General features: G+C 43.7%; 1 protein-coding gene across 2 annotated transcripts in view; it reads left to right on the forward strand.

The window, feature by feature from the left end:
* sema5ba (sema domain, seven thrombospondin repeats (type 1 and type 1-like), transmembrane domain (TM) and short cytoplasmic domain, (semaphorin) 5Ba) overlaps window positions 1–18,606 on the forward strand; it is a 210,053-nt gene that overhangs the window by 31,937 nt on the left and 159,510 nt on the right. For both annotated transcript variants that reach the window (XM_084084310.1, XM_084084311.1), the window contains exon 2: window positions 1,923–2,003. The gene's annotated coding sequence lies outside the window, so the exon portion shown is untranslated. The remainder of the gene's footprint in view (window positions 1–1,922; window positions 2,004–18,606) is intronic.

Here is an 18,606-nt window from a genome sequence, read left to right on the forward strand (position 1 = left end):
GCGTTCACGGATTGAGTGGGTTAATGTAAAAAAGAAAAGTGTACTTGAAAAATCTCTCCATACTTTAAGTATAAGTCGGTACTAAAGCCTTAGGATTAATCTACAGGCAAACAATTGATCCCCACAGCTCTCTCTTTAGCCATTTCCTATGCATTTTGTGTGGTTGGAAAAAACAAGGGAAATGGCTGAAATATCACGGCACAGTTGACGCCGTGGGAGGGATGGATAGTCTGAACCACTCTCAGAGGTTGCCGTAGAAACCGAGCAGAGGCTATTTGTTCCAATTTGCTTCTGTGTGTATCGAGATCAAAAAAGCCCATGTAACCCAAAGTGCTCTCCGCATATTAGCCTCCACGTTTGATTGAGCCAGCCGAGGTATAAATTCATCTGATTTATACCTACGTTCATAAATTAACCCATTAAAGCCGGGAACGCATCTGTGTCATTTTTAAGATTTCTTTGGCGATTCTAAAAATAGCAGATATACAAGCTCATAGCGCTGCACCGAGTGCCGCGCTATGAGCTTGTAGATCTGCTATTTTTTGGAAAAATCTTGAACATTTTGTGCAAATCTTTGAATGTATATAATTTTTTTAAGCGAACATTTGTAACTCAAATCTTTGCTTCTGGGGGATTCTACAAATATCTTCTAAATCCTAACAGTTTTTTGAAAAAAAAAATGTCAAGGACCACCCAAAAATGATGACGTATTTGGCCGTGGACCCCCATTTCAAAATAGTTTGTTCCAGGGACCCCCCCCCCCCCCCCAGAAGTTGTAACTGAGCTAAAAATGTTCGCTTAAAAAAAAAAAACATATTCAAAGATTTGCACAAATGTTCACGATTTTTTTCAAAAATAGCAGATCTACAAGCTCATAGCGCGGCACTCGGTGCCGCGCTATGAGCTTGTATATCTGCTATTTTTGAACAGCCCCAAAGAAATAAAAAAAAAATGACACAGATTCTTGCCCGGTCTAAATGGGTTAAATTGGAAAACATTTAAGCCTCTGTGTTTTTTTGTTGTTGCGGGGCACAAAATAGACGGTAGGTTTAATTCAAATAGCTACAGGGGTGTTGACATGTGAGACGTAATGAAGGCTGTGGGTTTTGTATTGGGGTGAGAAGGCCCCCAGGCACTTGATGTAGTGGAGTTTAGTGGCGGGGGGTTCGACTGTTCCCTCCTCTCCCCAGCTCCATGAAGGCTTGGTTTATTAGGCAGTGGTGGAAATGTAACTAAGTACATGTACTCAAGTACTGTACTTAAGTACAATTTTGAGGTACTTTTACTTTACTGTAGTATTTCCAATTTTCTATACTTTTACTTCGACTCCACTACACCTCAGGGACAAATATGTTACTTTGTAGATTTTGATTATTATGACAAAACATCAACCACTTCAGCCCTATTTCAAACTTTGGCTATTTGAAAATAGCCGATCTACAAGCTCACAAGCTTGAGCTTGTAGATCTGCTATTTTCAAAAGTTATAAATAATAAGTAACATTTTTAGACATAATGATAACTTGTGAAACAGAACATTCTGCATAATGAGTACTTTTACTGTTGGTACTTTAAGTTTGTCTTGATGCCAATCATTTTGTACTTTTACTCAAGTCAATTTTGATTTTGACCAGTTATTTTACTTGTATTTGTAGAGTGTCTCTACAGTACACTGTACTGTACATCGCAGTATTGATGCTTTTACTTAAGTAAAACATTTACTTTTTCCACCACTGTTTAAAGGCCATTCCTGCACCACCCCCCCTCCCCTGCACTCACCATTGAAAAGTTGGCGGTTTGTTTACGAGAGCGGGAGCAGCTCTTTGTGACACTCCACACCACTTATACCAAGAAGGCGAACAAAATAGTGAAAGACTCACCCCTCCCCCCTTTCTCTCTCTCTCTCTCTCTCTCTCTCTCCAGAAGCAGTGTGTAAAGGGATAGACGGTGTTGTCAGGCCCATCCTTTGCAACCAGAGGATGCTGGGCCAGTGATGCCTAGGTGGTGAGTACTCACTTCCTGTTTCTCTCTGCAGTCTGCTTCTTCTTGCATCCTGGCATGTCAGGAGTGTACTTGTTATAACCACTTTGTGCGTGTGCGTGTGCGTGTGCGTGTGCGTTTGCGTGCGTGCACGTGTGTTAATTATAGAGAGATACTTCTATATACGTTTTTGTATGAAGAATAGTGAAATTAGCCAAAATACAAGCCCACAACGCGTCGCATTGCAATACCTTGTGAGCTTGTAGATTGGCTATTTTGGAAAATGTATACTAAAAATACCCCAAAATAGGGACGCCAGGTTCAGGATAAAAGCGTTTAATTATCCTTTTGTTCAAGTTTCCCCTACGGCATTCCTACTTTTTCTACACAACGTTTTACTATACTGTGATGAAGTTCCATAACTTCCACACTTTTCTTTCCTTTTTACTGCTTAACACAGGACTTTTTCTCCTCTCTCTCCTTTGTTTTGAAACCGTTGTCCAAATATCCTGCTGGTCCTACATACGGCATACATCTGTTAATTCCTCTCTCTCTCTCTCTCTCTCTCTCTCTCTCTCTCTCTCTCTCTCTCTCTCTCTCTCTCTCTCTCTCTGCCTCTCTCTCTCCGTCTATTCCCCCTCTCCGCTCGGTGGCCCCTGTAGTAAGAAGTGAGGCAGCCTTTTATGTAGGAAAAGCCTTTTATTCTGAGTGAGAGAGTAGAAGTAGAATTTGAAAAGCAGCGTGATGGTGGCAACAGAGACGAGGAGGAGTGGGGACAAAAACAGGAGGGAGAGGAAGAAGAGGAGGAGGAAGAGGGAGGGGGGGGGTTCTTTCATACACAGGCTGCTATTGGAGGCGTTTTCCCTCTGCAGCACTCACTCACTCTCTCTCTCTCTATCTCTCTCGGAATGTTGAATCGTTTCAGTGAGGCATAGCTCTCCCTAATTGGTCCTTTGTGGCGTAATCATTGCTCAGATCGGTGGTGATGTCATCATGTACCTGCTGATATCGCCTCCTCCGCCACCATAACAAACAAGGAGTCACCGAGTTTGTTGCGGATCGATAGATCACAACCCCTTTTTCCACTGGATTCGAGTACCATTCTACCCCTTAAAAAGTTTGCAGATCGTCACCCCCCCTCCCTCAACCCCCCACAAGACACACAGTCCATAATGAGCTGGTGGATTGTGTGAGATAGATGCGCACTGCAGTATAAGTGATGTTAGCTTTGTAATTGGAGCGATCCACTTTGTTTCCACAGTGTGTTTCTTCTCGTTATGTAAGGAAGTAAGACCTAACAGTAACAGTATTAGCTTCTGAAATGTACTCCAAACAAAATGAATACAAAAAAAGTGTCCAAAAACGGTATGCAGTGCACATCCGGGGGGGGGGGGGGGGGGTTTAACTGAACGAATACACGCTTAGCTTGTCTAACAACTGCTAAGGCTACAAACTCCCCCCCCCCCGAGAGCCAATTTATCATGAAAGGCATAGGCCACAGTTGTGTTTCTCAATACCCTCCTCATTGTCACAACGTCTGTATATATTTTATATATCCCCGCAGGCAGGCCGGGGCCTAGCTGGCATTTGCTTAAACATTCTGTTGCTCTATTCCCCCTCCCGCGGCGGCCACCTCTTCTTCTTTCACTTTACGTGTCTCTCGATTCAATCGGTGGCCTAAATGTGTCCCCCTAATGTGTGTGGTTGGAGCATCAGTGCAGCCAGGCCCGATTCTCCAGCTCCTTTTAACTCATTCAATCCGGGGACGCATCTCTGTCATTTTAGATATATTTGGCTATTCAAAAATAGCAGATCTACAAGCTCGTAGTGCGGCCCGAGTGCCGCGCTACGCGCTTGTAGTTCTGCTATTTTTTGAAAAATCGGGAAAATATGTGCAAATCTTTGAATATATATGTATATATATATACATTTTTAACTCAAATCTGTGCTTCTGGGGGTCCCTGGAACAAAATATTTTCAGATGCGGGTCCACGGCCAAATACATATCATTTTGGGGGTCCTTGACATGAAAAAGTTTGAGAACCGCTATATATAGCAGCATATACTTAAAAAAAAAAAAAACTGTTAGGATTTAGAAGAATCACATTTAGAATTTGTAGAATCACCCAGAAGCAAAGATTTGAGTAAAAAAAATGGCTTTAAAAACATATATATTCAAAGATTTGCACACATTTTCACGATTTTTCTAAAATAGCAGATCTACAAGCTCGTAGCGCGGCACTCGGTGCCCCGCTAAGAGCTTGTATATCTGCTATTTTTGAATAGCCGAAAGAAATAAAAAAAATGACAGAGATGCGTTCCCGGTCTCAATGGATTAAAGAGGCTCTGCTTGTGTTTGCCTTGGTTTTGCTGTCCTCTTTCCTCTGGGGAGGAGAGCAGGGGGCCTCCAGTCGTGGCTGGCATGTTCTCTCCCCCTCTCGCTGCTGTTTGCTGATATTTGGTTGCGGAATGACAATAAACCGGAAGAAAACGCAACCCTTTTCAACCCAAATGAGAGAGAGAACAAGGGAAAGAGAGTGTGTGTGTGTGTGTGTGTGTGTGCGTGTGTGTGTGTGTGCGTGTGTGTGTGTGTGTGTGCGTGTGTGTGTGTGTGTGCGTGTGTGTGTGTGTGTGTGTGTGTGTGTGTGTGTGTGTGTGTGTGTGTGTGTGTGTGTGTGTGTGTGTGTGTGTGTGTGTGTGTGTGTGTGTGTGTGTGTGTGTGTGTGTGTGTGTGTGTGTGTGTGTGTGTGTGTGTGTGTGTGCGTGCGTGCGTGCGTGCGTGCGTGCGTGCGTGCGTGCGTGTTAGAGAGAGAGAGAGAGAGACCTTGAAAACAAGGACATGGGACTCATCCCTGGAAGGGGGGGGGGCTTTGCTTTAAAGCATTTTGGTTTTGTGGCCCCTAGGGCCGAATTAAGGGAGCGTCATTATCCCTGGCAAATTACCACGGCTGCCTTTGTGGTCCATGCCACGGTACGTTAGGGTGCCTTTAAAAAACGTGGCCGAGCCATGCCCATTCAGAGCACAAAGAGAGAGGGGGCCACTGGCAGATCCTTGGCCAGGCTCACAGAGGAGGCTTTCACACACACCACACCACACACTACACTGGCTGGGGGGTGGGGTGGAGATGGAGAGAGGGTCTTCTTCTTCTTCTAAGATGAGTAGAAAAAAAACGCATCTCAGATGCTGGCCCATGCCTGTGTGACATGCTTGAGAAAAGAAGATGTCATCGCCCTCGCCCTCGTCCGGGCTGAGCTTCGAGGAACAACTCGGGTTTCGCGAAAAAATGCTTGAAGCTGATTGATGAGACCGCTGATGGAGGGTGGGGTGGACCTTGCGGTGTAGTCGTTGTAAGCTGTATAGCTCAGTGTTCCAGTTCCTAGCTCGTAGCGCGGCACCGAGTGCCGCGTCACGAGCTCGTAGATCTGCTATTTTTGAAAAATCGTGAAAATGTGTGCAAATCTTTGAATATATATATTTTTTAAAGCGAACATTTGTAAAATATTGTGTTCCAGGGACCTCCCGAAGCAAATATATGAGTTACAAATGTCTCCAAAAAAATATGTGTATTGAAAGATTTGCACAAAATGCTGAAGATTTTTCAAAAAATAGTAGGCTAGATCTGCAAGCTAGTGCCGCGCTACGAGCTTGCATATCTGCTATTTTTGAATAGCCCAAAGTATAAAATAATGGATATAGCAAAAAAAAATCTAAAATGACACAGTAGTAGCCTATGCGTTCCCGGTCTTAATGGGTCAATAAAGCCTGATTTATATTTGGTTGCACGTCGTGTCACGCACGGAAAATAGCCACCGTGCATGCTCACAATGTGATCTTGTAGATCTGCTATTTTCAGTGCGCGACACCAGCTAAGTTTAAATCAGATTTAAGCTTCCTGTGTTACCCATGTAGGGGCAATGAGCAGATGCATTGTTCAGGGAGCATAATAAAGAATTGTGGGTGCAAGTGTTGGCCCTGGTCACTGCTCCAATGGTTGTGGGGTCATTTGAGAGGACTGGACCTTGCAGTTAAGTCCAAGCCTCCTTTGTCTGGCCGCCATTGAGCGATGGAGCTCTCAAAAGCTGTAGGATCTGATTGTTTTTTAGTTTTTTTCTTCTTTCATTCTAAGGATTCGTTTCTAAGGATTTCAACCGATACAGAGAGGTTGCACCATATATAAAGGTCTCAGACAATTTATGTGTACATGTTTTGTGGGATTCAAGTCTTGTCTAAAATGTTATATTGGTCATACTTAATGTACAGTAGACATCAGCGTTGATACTCCTCGCAGCGCTCTGCAACTTTAAACTCCCCGAAGAAACATAAATAATAAAGGCACTCGAAGTACATCGCACACACACACACACACACACACACACACAGACACACACACACACACACACACACACACACACACACACGCGCGCTCAGTAAATACCGCGAGTGTGTGCGGAACATTTGTTCCCTGGCGCGTTGCCAGTTATTTATCATCTAATCAACTGGAGGCTTTTACCTCTGCGATTGATGGCTCCTTCATTTTATTTTTCTTTCCCGGGCCTAGTGGGAGATTTCATTACTCCGTAACGTTGTTTCCCAGTTTTATGAACTCAATTCCTCCACCGAGGAAGATGAAGAAAAAGGGGAGGGAGGCCTTTTGTTCAGCGGGGCCATGCTGGAGACGCTGAGCCCGTAAATACTGAGCTGATCTTTGGATCATTAACCCATTTAGACGGGGAACGCATCTCTGTCATTTTAAGATTTCTTTGGCTATTCAAAAATAGCAGATATACAAGCTCATAGCGCGGCACCGAGTGCCGCGCTATGAGCTTGTATATCTGCTATTTTAGAAAAAATTGTGAAAAGTTTGTGCAAATCTTTGAATATATATATTGTTTAAAGCAAACATTTTGAACTCAAATCCTTGCTTCTGAGGGTCCTTGGAACAACATATTTTGAGATGGGGCGTCCGTGGCCAAATACATATAATTTTTTATAACAACATAAGTTTAAAAAAAAACTGTTAGGATTTAGAAGACATTTGTAGAATCCCCATGCAGATGCAATGGGGATGTAAAAAAAATAGCAGATCTACAAGCTCGTAGCGCGGCACTCGGTGCCGCGCCACGAGCTTGTAGATCTGCTATTTTTGAATAGCCCAAAGAAATCAAAAAACGATACAGGTTCTTTCCCGGTCTTAATGGGTTAAGCTGTGAGCCTTGGGTCGTTTGGTTCTTTATCGCCCAGGCCTGCATCCCAGGCCGCAACGGAGGCTAACTGGCTAATGATTAGCTGTCGTCAACAGGCTCCCGCGATGGACCTAGCTTGCTGCTGACTAGCTGAAAGGGAGGAGGCTATGAAAACATTATAAATCAGCCTTCAAATACTGCGACCTCAAAGCTTCGGTCTAGTTTGTGTGCACAGTCCAGGCTGGTTAAACAGTTTGTTGATGTCTAAATTTGAGGCCACATGGCCCTGCGCTTAACCACAGTAACCGTATAGCGTCCCTATTCTGGGGCAAACATTCAGCGAAAGAAAAATAGCGGTTCTGCAAGCTCACAATGCATTGCATCGTTGTACGTTGTGAGCTTATAGACTGAGTATTTTCGAGGAAGATAGTTGGCGTGGAGGGGGAAAAAAAGGAGGGGACCTTTAGCATAGACCCCTGGGGGTCAACGGAGTATACAGAGTTTAAATAACCTTGTCAACAGCCTTTTCTCGTCTTACGAGGAGAAAAGCCTTGTAACGAACTACAGCTGACAGTGTCTATAGGACCGGGCTTCCATTGTATGTACTGTACTGTACTTCCCCAGGAAGCTCTCTTTTTTTTTCGACCAATCACAACAGGGTTTTCATGCCCATGGAATGTGTACTTCCACTTAATAATGATAATAATAACAATAAGCTTTATTTGTATAGCGCCTTTCATGACATGAAATGCAGCTCAAAGTGCTTTACACAGCAAGAATACAATTACAGTTACGACTAATTTAACAATAAATACGCCTCAATAGCGAAAGAATAGAAATAACGATAGTGGTCTTCCTGCTTAAGGAGAAGATATTAGATCAACGTTTTAGTTAGTCTCTGAACTAGTGAACTCGGCACTTCAAACCTGCAGGTTTGTGTCTCTGGTGTTTGAAGCTTTCCAAAAATCACAGTACAGTCAGGGATTTGTCAGTGTAGGATTGTTGGATACACACACACACACCATGCATACACCCCACCTGAACCTCACCTCACCGAGCTCAGAACTTTTCCAGCACGCCCTGGGTTCCCTCCCTGCGCCCTCCTGGTGCGTGGGAATGTGTGGGAAAACCACTCCGAAACCGCCAGGGCCTGTCGGGTTGTCAATTCCTGGCTGTATTGGCTGCTTAAATCATTCAGCGAGGATTAGAGGGACTGTGTTTTCTAATTATAGACCTGGCCCTGTACGTTTCCCTCCTAAGTGGGGTCGAATCTAACCCAACAGGCTGTCAGCCAGTAGCGTAGCGCGCTCGTAGCTAACATTCTCTCCGTTTCACATTTTCACACATTTTTACCTTGTCATTTCCCCCCTTGTCCCACACTCTATCTTTTCAGCCGCTCCTCTCTCTCTCTCTCTCTCTCTCTCTCTCTCTCTCTCTCTCTCTCTCTCTCTCTCTCTCTCTCTCTATCTCTCTATCTCTCTATCTCTCTATCTCTCTCTCTCTCTCTCTCTCTCTTCTTTGTCTCTTCTTCTCTTCCTTCCCGGTGCATTCAACAGAGAAACTCGGAACAAAGACTTTTTTATTTGGCTTAAATAAACCCCAATGAGGTTGCTGTCAAAATAAATCACTTCCTGTATCAAGGAGGAAGCAGGGCATTGACTGAAAAGATAGAGTTTTACGTATTCTTTATTTTTTTTTACGCCCTCCAGAACACAATCAATCAGTTGCCTTTCACCATCTTTTCACCCTTGCAGAACAATCCCTTCGATTAACCTCTGAGAAGAACCCATTTAGCCATTACCATTACAAAGGTGTTTATAGACACATTCACTTTAGGGCTTTTGTTGCAAGGAAACTTAGTTGAAAGGACCATATTAATAAGCATAAACCCATTGAAAGAGAAAGGGAATAATGGGGAATGATGGCTGCCAATCATAAATAAGGCATCAAGCTTAACAACTGACTGGATGAATGTCTTGCGTTTCAGTTGGACCTGATGCGTTTTTCTTTTTTAACTCTTTAAGACTGGGAACGCATCTGTGTGTCATTTTGTTGGGCAATTCAAAAATAGCACATATACAAGCTCATAGCGCGGCACCGAGTGCCGCACTATGAGCTTGTATATCTGCTATTTTTGAAAAATCATGAAAAGTTGTGCAAATATTCGATTTTTTTCCTTTTTTTTGGGCGGACGTTTGTAACTCAAATCTTTACTTCTGGAGGTTCCTGGAACTAAACATTTTACAAATGTTCGCTTTAAAGAATATACAATCCAAGATTTTGCCACACATTTTCACGATTAAAAAAAAAATAGCTATGAGCTTGTATATCTGCTATTTTTGAATAGCCAAAGAAATCTAAAAATGACACACAGATGCGTTCCCGGTCTTAATGGGTTAAAGTTATTTTTGGGGGCATTTTTTGAGGCTTCATTTGAGAGTGACGGGAGAGAGAGAGAGAGTAGTGGAGTTACAAACAGCAAATGATCCCGCCGGCTGGGAACTCGCTGATCAGGCCGTGTTTCGGCCATGTGGTATGCGGCCCTAACCACTTGGCTATCGGGTCACTCCATAATGCATTTTTTATTGCGGTGGTCGCTCTAGTGAAACACGTTTTACGTTGTTGACAGAAGCGTGCAGGTGGTGTTGAATCAAAACGATCCTTCCTCTCCTCTTTCCTTCGTCACAGGGATATATTGTATTCATCAAGTTTTGTTTGGATACCGTTCTATTTTCTGTTAATTGTAACTTAACACATCGTGTGGTTTATTAAATTAGGGTACATCTAGTGCCAGCATATCTTCCATCCACTTACGTTGATATGTTGCATGCTGTCGAAGCCCCGACGAGGAACGCGCATGTAACAAAGCCTGCGTGCGAGACGGCGGAGGGTCCCGACTAACGCCTGGAACAATAATATTTCTAACGCGATCCTCCATTGCAGAGGGATCGCCGATCGAAAACGGCTCATTTCCACCACGTTAAAAAGAAATAGGAGAGATTAAGCTTTTAGTCAAGGAGTTAACATTGGAGCGGACGAGCGGAAGTCACAGTGGAGAGAGAAATGAAACGGGGAGATAGAGTAGAGGAAACGCAGCAAATGGTCAGACCGGATGGGAATTGAACCGGGAACATGCTGCCATGCAGGCATCAGAGCATAATGTAGTACGTGCCCTAACCACTCGGCTGTCAGGTCTTTTCTTATAGTGAAACAACTCAGTGAGACCCGAGGAACCGCGAAGCTCCTTCGGAAAATTTGCATACTCTTTTTTGTAACCTTTTAAAAATGGTCCACTCACATTGTTGAACGGCGTTCTGGAGCAGATGTGCCACAGCTTTGAACATTCATGTCTGCTCCTCCGTGCTCCGGATAGAGAGAGAGAGAGAGAGAGAGAGAGAATGACAAAGCTTAACCACAGTATGCCGCTTCTTGCAAATGAAAGGCTACACTTGGCTCAGAGCTGTTTGGGTGTCTTGGGAGCCAAGTTATTGAGCCCTTGAATAGGTACAGCGCGCACTGTCACTATTCAATGTCAAGACGGAATAAAGGCACATTCCCACATTCCCCCAACGTTTTACATGAGTCCCCCCCCCACACACACACACACACACACACACACACTCATCTGGCAGAATTTGGCTTCTTTACCGAATTAATTACTCTGAGGTTTTGGGGGCTGATGAGTGCTCTTTGTGTTGTCAGTATCCTGGTCCTTTGTGGGCCCCCCCCCCCAACACTGACATCAGGCTTGGCTTGACAGAAAAAGTCCTTATTAGTTCTGCTCTGTGCTAATGTTGTTGTCAGAAGAAAAAGATATTAACCCATTTAGACCGGGAACGCATCTGTGTGTGTCATTTTAAGATTTCTTTGGGCCATTCAAAAATCGCAGATATACAAGCTCATAGCGCGGCACCGAGTGCCGCGCTATGAGCTTGTACTGTAGATCTGCTATTTTTTTTTTTATCGTGAAAATGTGTGCAAATCTTTGAATATATATTTTTTAAAGCGAACATTTTTGACTCTGTTACAACTTCTTGGGGTCCCTGGAACAAAACATTTTGAGATGGGGGTCCACGGCTATATCATTTTTGAGAACCACTGATATTATAGCAAATGTGTTTTTTCAAAAAACTGTTAGGATTTAGAAGACATTTGTAGAATCCCCCAGAAGCAAAGATTTGAGTTAAAAAATGTTCGCTTTAAAAATACATATATTCAAAGATTTGCACACATTTTTCACGATTTTTCAAAAAATAGCAGATCTACAAGCTCATAGCGCGGCACTCGGTGCCGCGCTATGAGCTTGTATATCTGCTATTTTTGAATAGCCCAAAGACATCTTAAAATGACACACAGATGCGTTCCCGGTCTTAATGGGTTAAACAAGTCCAGTGTTTGAAATGCTGGGGATTTAGAGAGCATCAAACCCAAATGAATGGCCTGAATGGATTAGTTTATAATTAAGCCTGTAATTAGGCCTTTAGAAATCTTTTCTTTCTCGAGCAACAGGTGTCGGGACAACACTGTAGTTGTCTTTGAGGATTCGTTCACAGCGTGTGTGCCTAGTGATACAGTGTCATTGACCTCCACTGTCTGGTTGAAAATAACCCATGTTGTTTCTCCTTCTAAGCTAAAAAGAATGTTATTTATTCGTTTTGCTTCAGCCAGTGATTACACTACAGTAATTGCAGTACCAGTCGCCCCCCCCCTCCGAAACTCGTAGGGAGTGTCGACCTCGCTCTCAGAATTCTAAATGCTCTGTTTGAACCACTTTGTGGGCATCAGGGACTGGTTAACCCGTTAAGACCGGGAACGCATCTGTGTCATTTTATAGATCTCTTTGCGCTATTCAAAAAATAGCAGATATACAAGCTCATAGCGCGGCACCGAGTGCCGCGCTATGAGCTTGTAGATCTGCTATTTTTTGAAAAATCGTGAAAAGTTGTGCATATCTTTGAATATATATATATTTTTATAGCGAACATTTGTAACTCAAATCTTTGCTTCATGGAGGAGGACCCTGGAACAAAATATTTTACAAATGTTCGCTTGAACGATTTGCACACATTTTCACGATTTTTCAAAAAAATTGCTGATCTACAAGCTCGACTTTTGAAAAATCACGAAATTGTTTGCAAATCTTTGAATATATATATTTTTAAAGTGAACATTTGTTACTCAATAGTATCAGTGGTTCTCAAACTTTTTCATGTCAAGGACCCCCAACATTATATGTATTTGACCGCGGACCCCCATCTCAAAATATGTTGTTCCAGGAACCCCCCAGAAGCAAAGATTTGAGTTAAAATTCGCTTCAAAATTATATTCAAAGATTTGCAAAAATGTTCAAGATTTTTCAAAAAGCTCATAGCGCGGCCCTCGGTGCCGCGTTACGAGCTTTTAGATCTGCTATTTTTGAATAGCCCAAAGAAATGTAAAAGTGTCACAGATGCGTTCCCGGTCTAAATGGGTTAACAATGCCACAGATGATCACTGGGTTGCTGCGATGCTGCTCATTTTATAACACCAAATTTCCTGGCGCGGCGCCTGGGTCATGCATCAGGACGACTTGTAACAAGGCATCGCGTTGTGAGACCACAAAGCAATTAAAGCAGGACCGAAGATGTTTTGTCTTACGTAATTACATCAGAATGGATTTAATTATAGATGGGGTGCGTCACACAAGTCACACAGGGTGGCAGGTAGTATTGGAGTATTTGGGTGGATCGTCTGTCTTTTTGGGGAAGAGAGAGAGAGAGAGAGAGAGAGCAACCCGATCTCACACAACTTAGTATACATTGCACAGAGGTGTCATTCCGTGCATAGACAACTGGAAACCCTGAAAATCTTTCAAGGGAACTGGAGCCACGTGAGGGACCACCGAGTGAGCTAAAGCGAGCGAGTTGCCGTCCCGAACGTTGCGACGTTCCCTTGAGCCTACTGAGCGCCGTTTGAGTTATGTACCGATAGGCACAGAATCGTACATTTTGTTGTGGGGACTGCTCTACTTCCGGGTTTTTTCCGGGTTGCAACTGGTTACGCCCACCGTGGGACTCGCCGTACATGTGTGCGGAATTTCGGGTTTTCTAGGCCACTATGCACTGAATGACGCGCACTGGGTCCGTGCAGCGTATACTACATTCTGTGAGATCAGGCTGGAGAGAGAGAGAGAGAGAGAGCGAGAGAGAGAAGATTAGATGGGCCTGTGGTTTAGCTGTGGGCATTCATCACTCCACCATTGTACTATGTGGCGACCGGCCGCAGAACTTTAAAAGCCACACAGTAAAATATTTGGTGTTTATCTATTTGTAACCCAAGAGAGTGTACAAATGTAACCAAACAGCCCCCGTAAGGGTCTGTTTGGTTACATCTGTACACTCGCTGAGTTAAATGGACACTGAGCATTTTACTGTGCAGTCTGCTGCCTGTACATGTCCTGTCCAGGGTTGCCAGATCTGCTTATTATAATTTCCCTGCAAGATTTTATTTGAAAATAGCCGATCTACAAGCTCACAGCGCGTCGCAGGAGCAACTCGGATCATTGGAGCCTTTTACTTTAACAGGGGGTGCATTGCATGTGGAAAAGGTGAAAGGTGACCGTTACCGGTCAACTACTTCACTCTTAGTGTAACATAAAGACATTACTGGGTGTGGAATGCCTCTCCTGGGCCAGCTCCATATATACCAGCATATGTCTGAGGTGAGCTGTCCGGCCAGTGAACATTAAACAATGACTGACACATCAACTGTCTGCCACGGCCTTTCCCTTTATTGTCCCACGCCTATAAAATGCCAAAGGCAGACTGCTTTGAAGGCTTTGGGAAGAAAAGAAGAAGAAAAAAATACACTACAGAGAAATCCGCCTGCCGTTAACCTATTAAGACCGATTCTACAAATGTCTTCTAAATCCCAACAGTATTCTGAAAAAAACGCATGTTTCTATATCAGTGGCTCTCAAACCTTTTCATGTCAAGGACCCCCAAATGATATGTATTTGCCCGCCGACCCCCATCTCAACATATTCTGTTCCAGGGACCCCCAGAAGCAAAGATTTGAGTTAAAAATGTTCGCTTTAAAACAATATATATTCAAAGATTTTCACACATTTTCACGATTTTTCAAAAATAGCAGATCTACAAGCTCATAGCGCGGCACTCGGTGCCGCGCTATGAGCTTGTATATCTGCTATTTTTGAATAGCCAAAGTGTAAAATAATGCTTTTTTTTTTTGCTCAAATCAAAAAGTGACACAGATGCGTTCCAGGTCTTAATGGGTTAATTGGCTCCCACATAAGATTTGTATTAGATTCCTGTGTCAGTAGCATAGGAGCGAGAATGAGCTCAGCCTATATGTGCTATACACAGTATCTTGCCGTTTTCAATTAAATGTTTAAATGGAAGAATCCTTATCACTAAATCTCTTGTTGACCGTGTCAGATGTTTAGAATGATTGGTGCCTTTCATTACCTTCTGCCTCTGACACTTTTCCTAGTACTTTGTTTAGCACTTTGTTCAGCTACGATTCTCATAAATTGCCCGCTAGCTTGAAAGTGCCGCTATATAGCTTGAAACCTGCCCAGCATGGGTTCTTCAGACACAATAAAACTCTGCTTGAGTTGCACAACCAATCTACTGCCTTCACCTTTTCCACATGAAAGAATACAGCCATTCTAGACTGGTTTTTTTTTGCAATTTAAAAGACAGATTTGTTCATTTTTTCCCCTTCAACTCTCCGCTACATTGTTCCCACAGGCACGGAAAAAGAACAACACGAAGGCCAGCGTTACAGTATATGCAAAGAGAGCCGAACAACTGCTCTGTGTTGTGTCTGCGCGAGCAAAGCCGTGACCTCAGCGGTGGTTTGGCCATGCGGTCCCAGCCGTGTCACTCTCTGCACGCAGACACAGCACACACACACACACACACACACACACACACACACACACACACACACACACACACACACACACACACACACACACACACACACACACACACACACACACACACACACACACACACACACACACACACACACACACACACACAGACACACACAGACAGACACAAAGAGTTCTTTAAAGACCAGCCACAGCATTGTCATCGGGCTGCCTGCCTGTGATTGATCGCTCTGATGCAATGCAAATGGTTTGGTCTGAGGAATTCATTCTACTAGTACAGTTGTTCTCAACCTGTTGGGCCGGGGCCACACTAGTGGGCCTTGATGATATTGCAAGTGGCCCCCCAAATAATTGGGAAAACACTAATATTTAATGATAATACAAGATGAATATTTGTTATTTTTTTGTTAAATAAACATGCTCTGCACCACGCCCATCCGAACACTTTCAAGATTTTCAAGTGGGGCCTGAAAAGCACTTGACATTTGTGTTATTTAAAGCATTTCTTGGCGACATTCTCTGCTGTTCCACTTCACTGTCCAATGTGTACATCCATTCTTGCAGGTGTAATGTAAGCAATTCAAAAAATTATCCTCCTTCATCCTGGAATTCAAGGCTGTATGAAGAAATTACCATTTGCATTTATCAACTATATATGCACTCAGAACATGCCATACACACACACACACACACACACACACACACACACACACACACACACACACACACACACACACACACACACACACACACACACACACACACACACACACACACACACACACACACACACACACCTTGTGTTCCCATGTGTGCCAGTATGTCAATTAAACTTGAGGTCTGCTGCTATGCTCCAGCGAGCTGACTCTGTCTAATGGGCCTCCATGCTCGGAGACTGTCTATAATGGAATTAATAATGAGACACGCATGTGGAGAGAGAGGGCTCCATAGTTATCAACGCAGTCGCACGCGCCATGTGTCTTCGCATCAATCTCTTCCTCTGCTGGCCAGATCTTGCACAAAATAACGCATTGGTGGCCCAAAAAGAACAAGGAAAAAAGGTCGGGCGAAAACCCAAAGTTGAGCTGTGACTCGCGGTGGAGTCATTCTCAAAGACCTTCCTTCCATTCTAGCCAATGGAGGAGAAAGGTGTGAGTCTGGGGTGGTTCCAGTCCAGCGCCATCAGCAGACAGGAGCTGACAAGAAGCAGAGTGGGTGATTAGTGTCTGCCTGTCTCTGCCAATGCCAAAGATGGGAGAAAAGAACAGAGGATAACCTCGCAGCCGGGCAGAAACCTTGTATCTCCATATTTATATACATATATTTATGTTTCTTGGTAAATTAATGCCCTATTTTTTTTTACAAGGGTGTTGCACAAAAGTAGCAAAAATCGGCAAGCTATAAGCTCACAACATGTTTTTGTTAATCATTAAAAGAAAAAAATGATGCATTAGAAGGACAATATCAGTCACCAGAACCAAGGACGGGTGTTTTCAATGAATCTAACAAGGTTAAAATGGAGTTTGAAGTTACAATGGGGTTTGCATGGGAAGGGGGCGTGTCAAATATCTAAATACTGAATCAAGCAACTTAAAAACTGTCTGGGGTGCACACAAAAAATATTTTATTATATTTTTTATTAGGGAATTCAGTTTAGGTTTCACAGACAGGCGCATAATATATGCATGTACAGTTATATTTATATCCCCTTTTTTTCTTTTGCATTTTTACCCGGCATCGTCTCTGTATATCAGAGTAGACTTCAAAATCACCCCAAACATGTTTGAAAGCGAAATATCCCTTTAAATATCTTTTAAAATAATAATAAAAATGGAACGGTTTGGACTTACGAAGTTTCCACCCGACAGCAACGATATACATTGCAAATTATTTATATCCACACCTATGCACCTACGCTGCGTTTCATCAGTCCTTTCGCTTTGATAACTAACTGTGTGTGTGTGTGTGTGTGTGTGTGTGTGTGTGTGCGTGTGTGCGTGCGTGCGTGTTGGGGGGCTGTGTGTACTGTATATCTTTTTGCATTGATGTTTACCTATAGCACACTACACTCTAGAATCAGTGTTTCTCTGTGGTTCGCCTTTATTCATCCCGAGTTTATGTGCTTTTTTGATCTATTCTCCTCTTTGAAGCCGATTTTATTTTTTTCTCATCAATTACAACGTCTGGCACAGCTCTCAGCGGGTGTTGTCTCTTTGCTGTCCGCTCCAGTTAATTAGTACAGAGCGCGGCGGCGGCGTCGCGCCGTCCTTGAGATATAGCGGCTAATAGGTGTCGAGCTGTCTGCAGCCAATGGTTACAGCGTGCTCCGCTCTGCGATAATTCACTGTGTTATTTTAAGTCACCATGTCGGTGCCATAGACAAACTCTGACTGGAGGTCACATGCATACAGGGCCGGACTGGGACCAAAATTCAGCCCTGGCATTTTGGTCCGGACCGGGGGGGGGGGGGGCGTTTCACTGAGCCAGCCCAGCCCTGCACATGAACTCTGCGGCCGCACTGAGGCGCCTGCTGGAAAGCATCCCAGCCCAAACATTAACGTAACTAATAATTGGGCCGCGCGACTCGGATATGACCGTAATAACCCTAAAACTTTTTTTTTTTTTTGCCCAGTGGCCCACTGGCCCAGCGGCCCACCCCCGGTACGCCAAATGGCCAGTCCGCCGCTGCATGCATAATGCAGGTGGTCTCCAGTCCAGAGTTTGTCCACGGTACCGACAATCCGACAATCAGTGAAGCTGCATTCGGACAAGAGGGCACCTTCACCGATTGGCCCTTTGCCTTTTCAAACTAGCCAATGGCATGCTTGATTCTATAAGGCCACACCCCCACAATCATCTCCAAATGATCGTCTCTTTGATGCGTTGATTGCTTTGGGATTCTTTGGATGGTTTGTGCTCTCTTTAAGTCTTTCATGTTGAGAGTGAAGAGGTGCTATCAGCCCTGCTGCGTCTGCTTCTTATCACAGAGACTTTTGAGGGTCTCTGTTATGGAGCCAGGGACAGATCAATGGCATATCTTTGGGTCCGACTTGGAGTGTCGGAGACCACAGATTACCGATGTTGGACTGGCATTTTGTCAAATATAAATAACAAGTCATTTGAAAAACTTGCATTTGAGTAAAGTTTTTTACTTGAGAATATTTAGCTTAGAACAGGGGTCTTCAACAGGGGGTCCGGGACCCCTAGGGGGTCCTCAGAGTTACTACAGGGGGTCCGCCAAATCTTTGTGTGATATGATTTTTTTTTTTTTACATTAACCACTTGAACCCTAGCATCCCTTTTCTGAGGAGAACTTTGGCCAAAAATAGCCGATCTACAAGCTTGTAGATCTGCTATTTTGATTCGAAAAACTTCTAAAATAGCTGAACCTGTCGCAACATGATGCATTGTGGGCTTGTGAACATTTCTGAAAACTTTAAGAAATGTTGGCCTTTAATGACAGGTTGAAAGTGGTAAAAAAAATCTGGACAAATAATGGCCAATATATCGGTCGGTCTGGCCCTAGTTATTGCCCACCCAAGA

This window comes from Gymnoscopelus microlampas, assembly GCF_963454915.1.
Source record: "Gymnoscopelus microlampas genome assembly, chromosome: 17".
Classification (NCBI taxonomy): domain Eukaryota; kingdom Metazoa; phylum Chordata; class Actinopteri; order Myctophiformes; family Myctophidae; genus Gymnoscopelus; species Gymnoscopelus microlampas.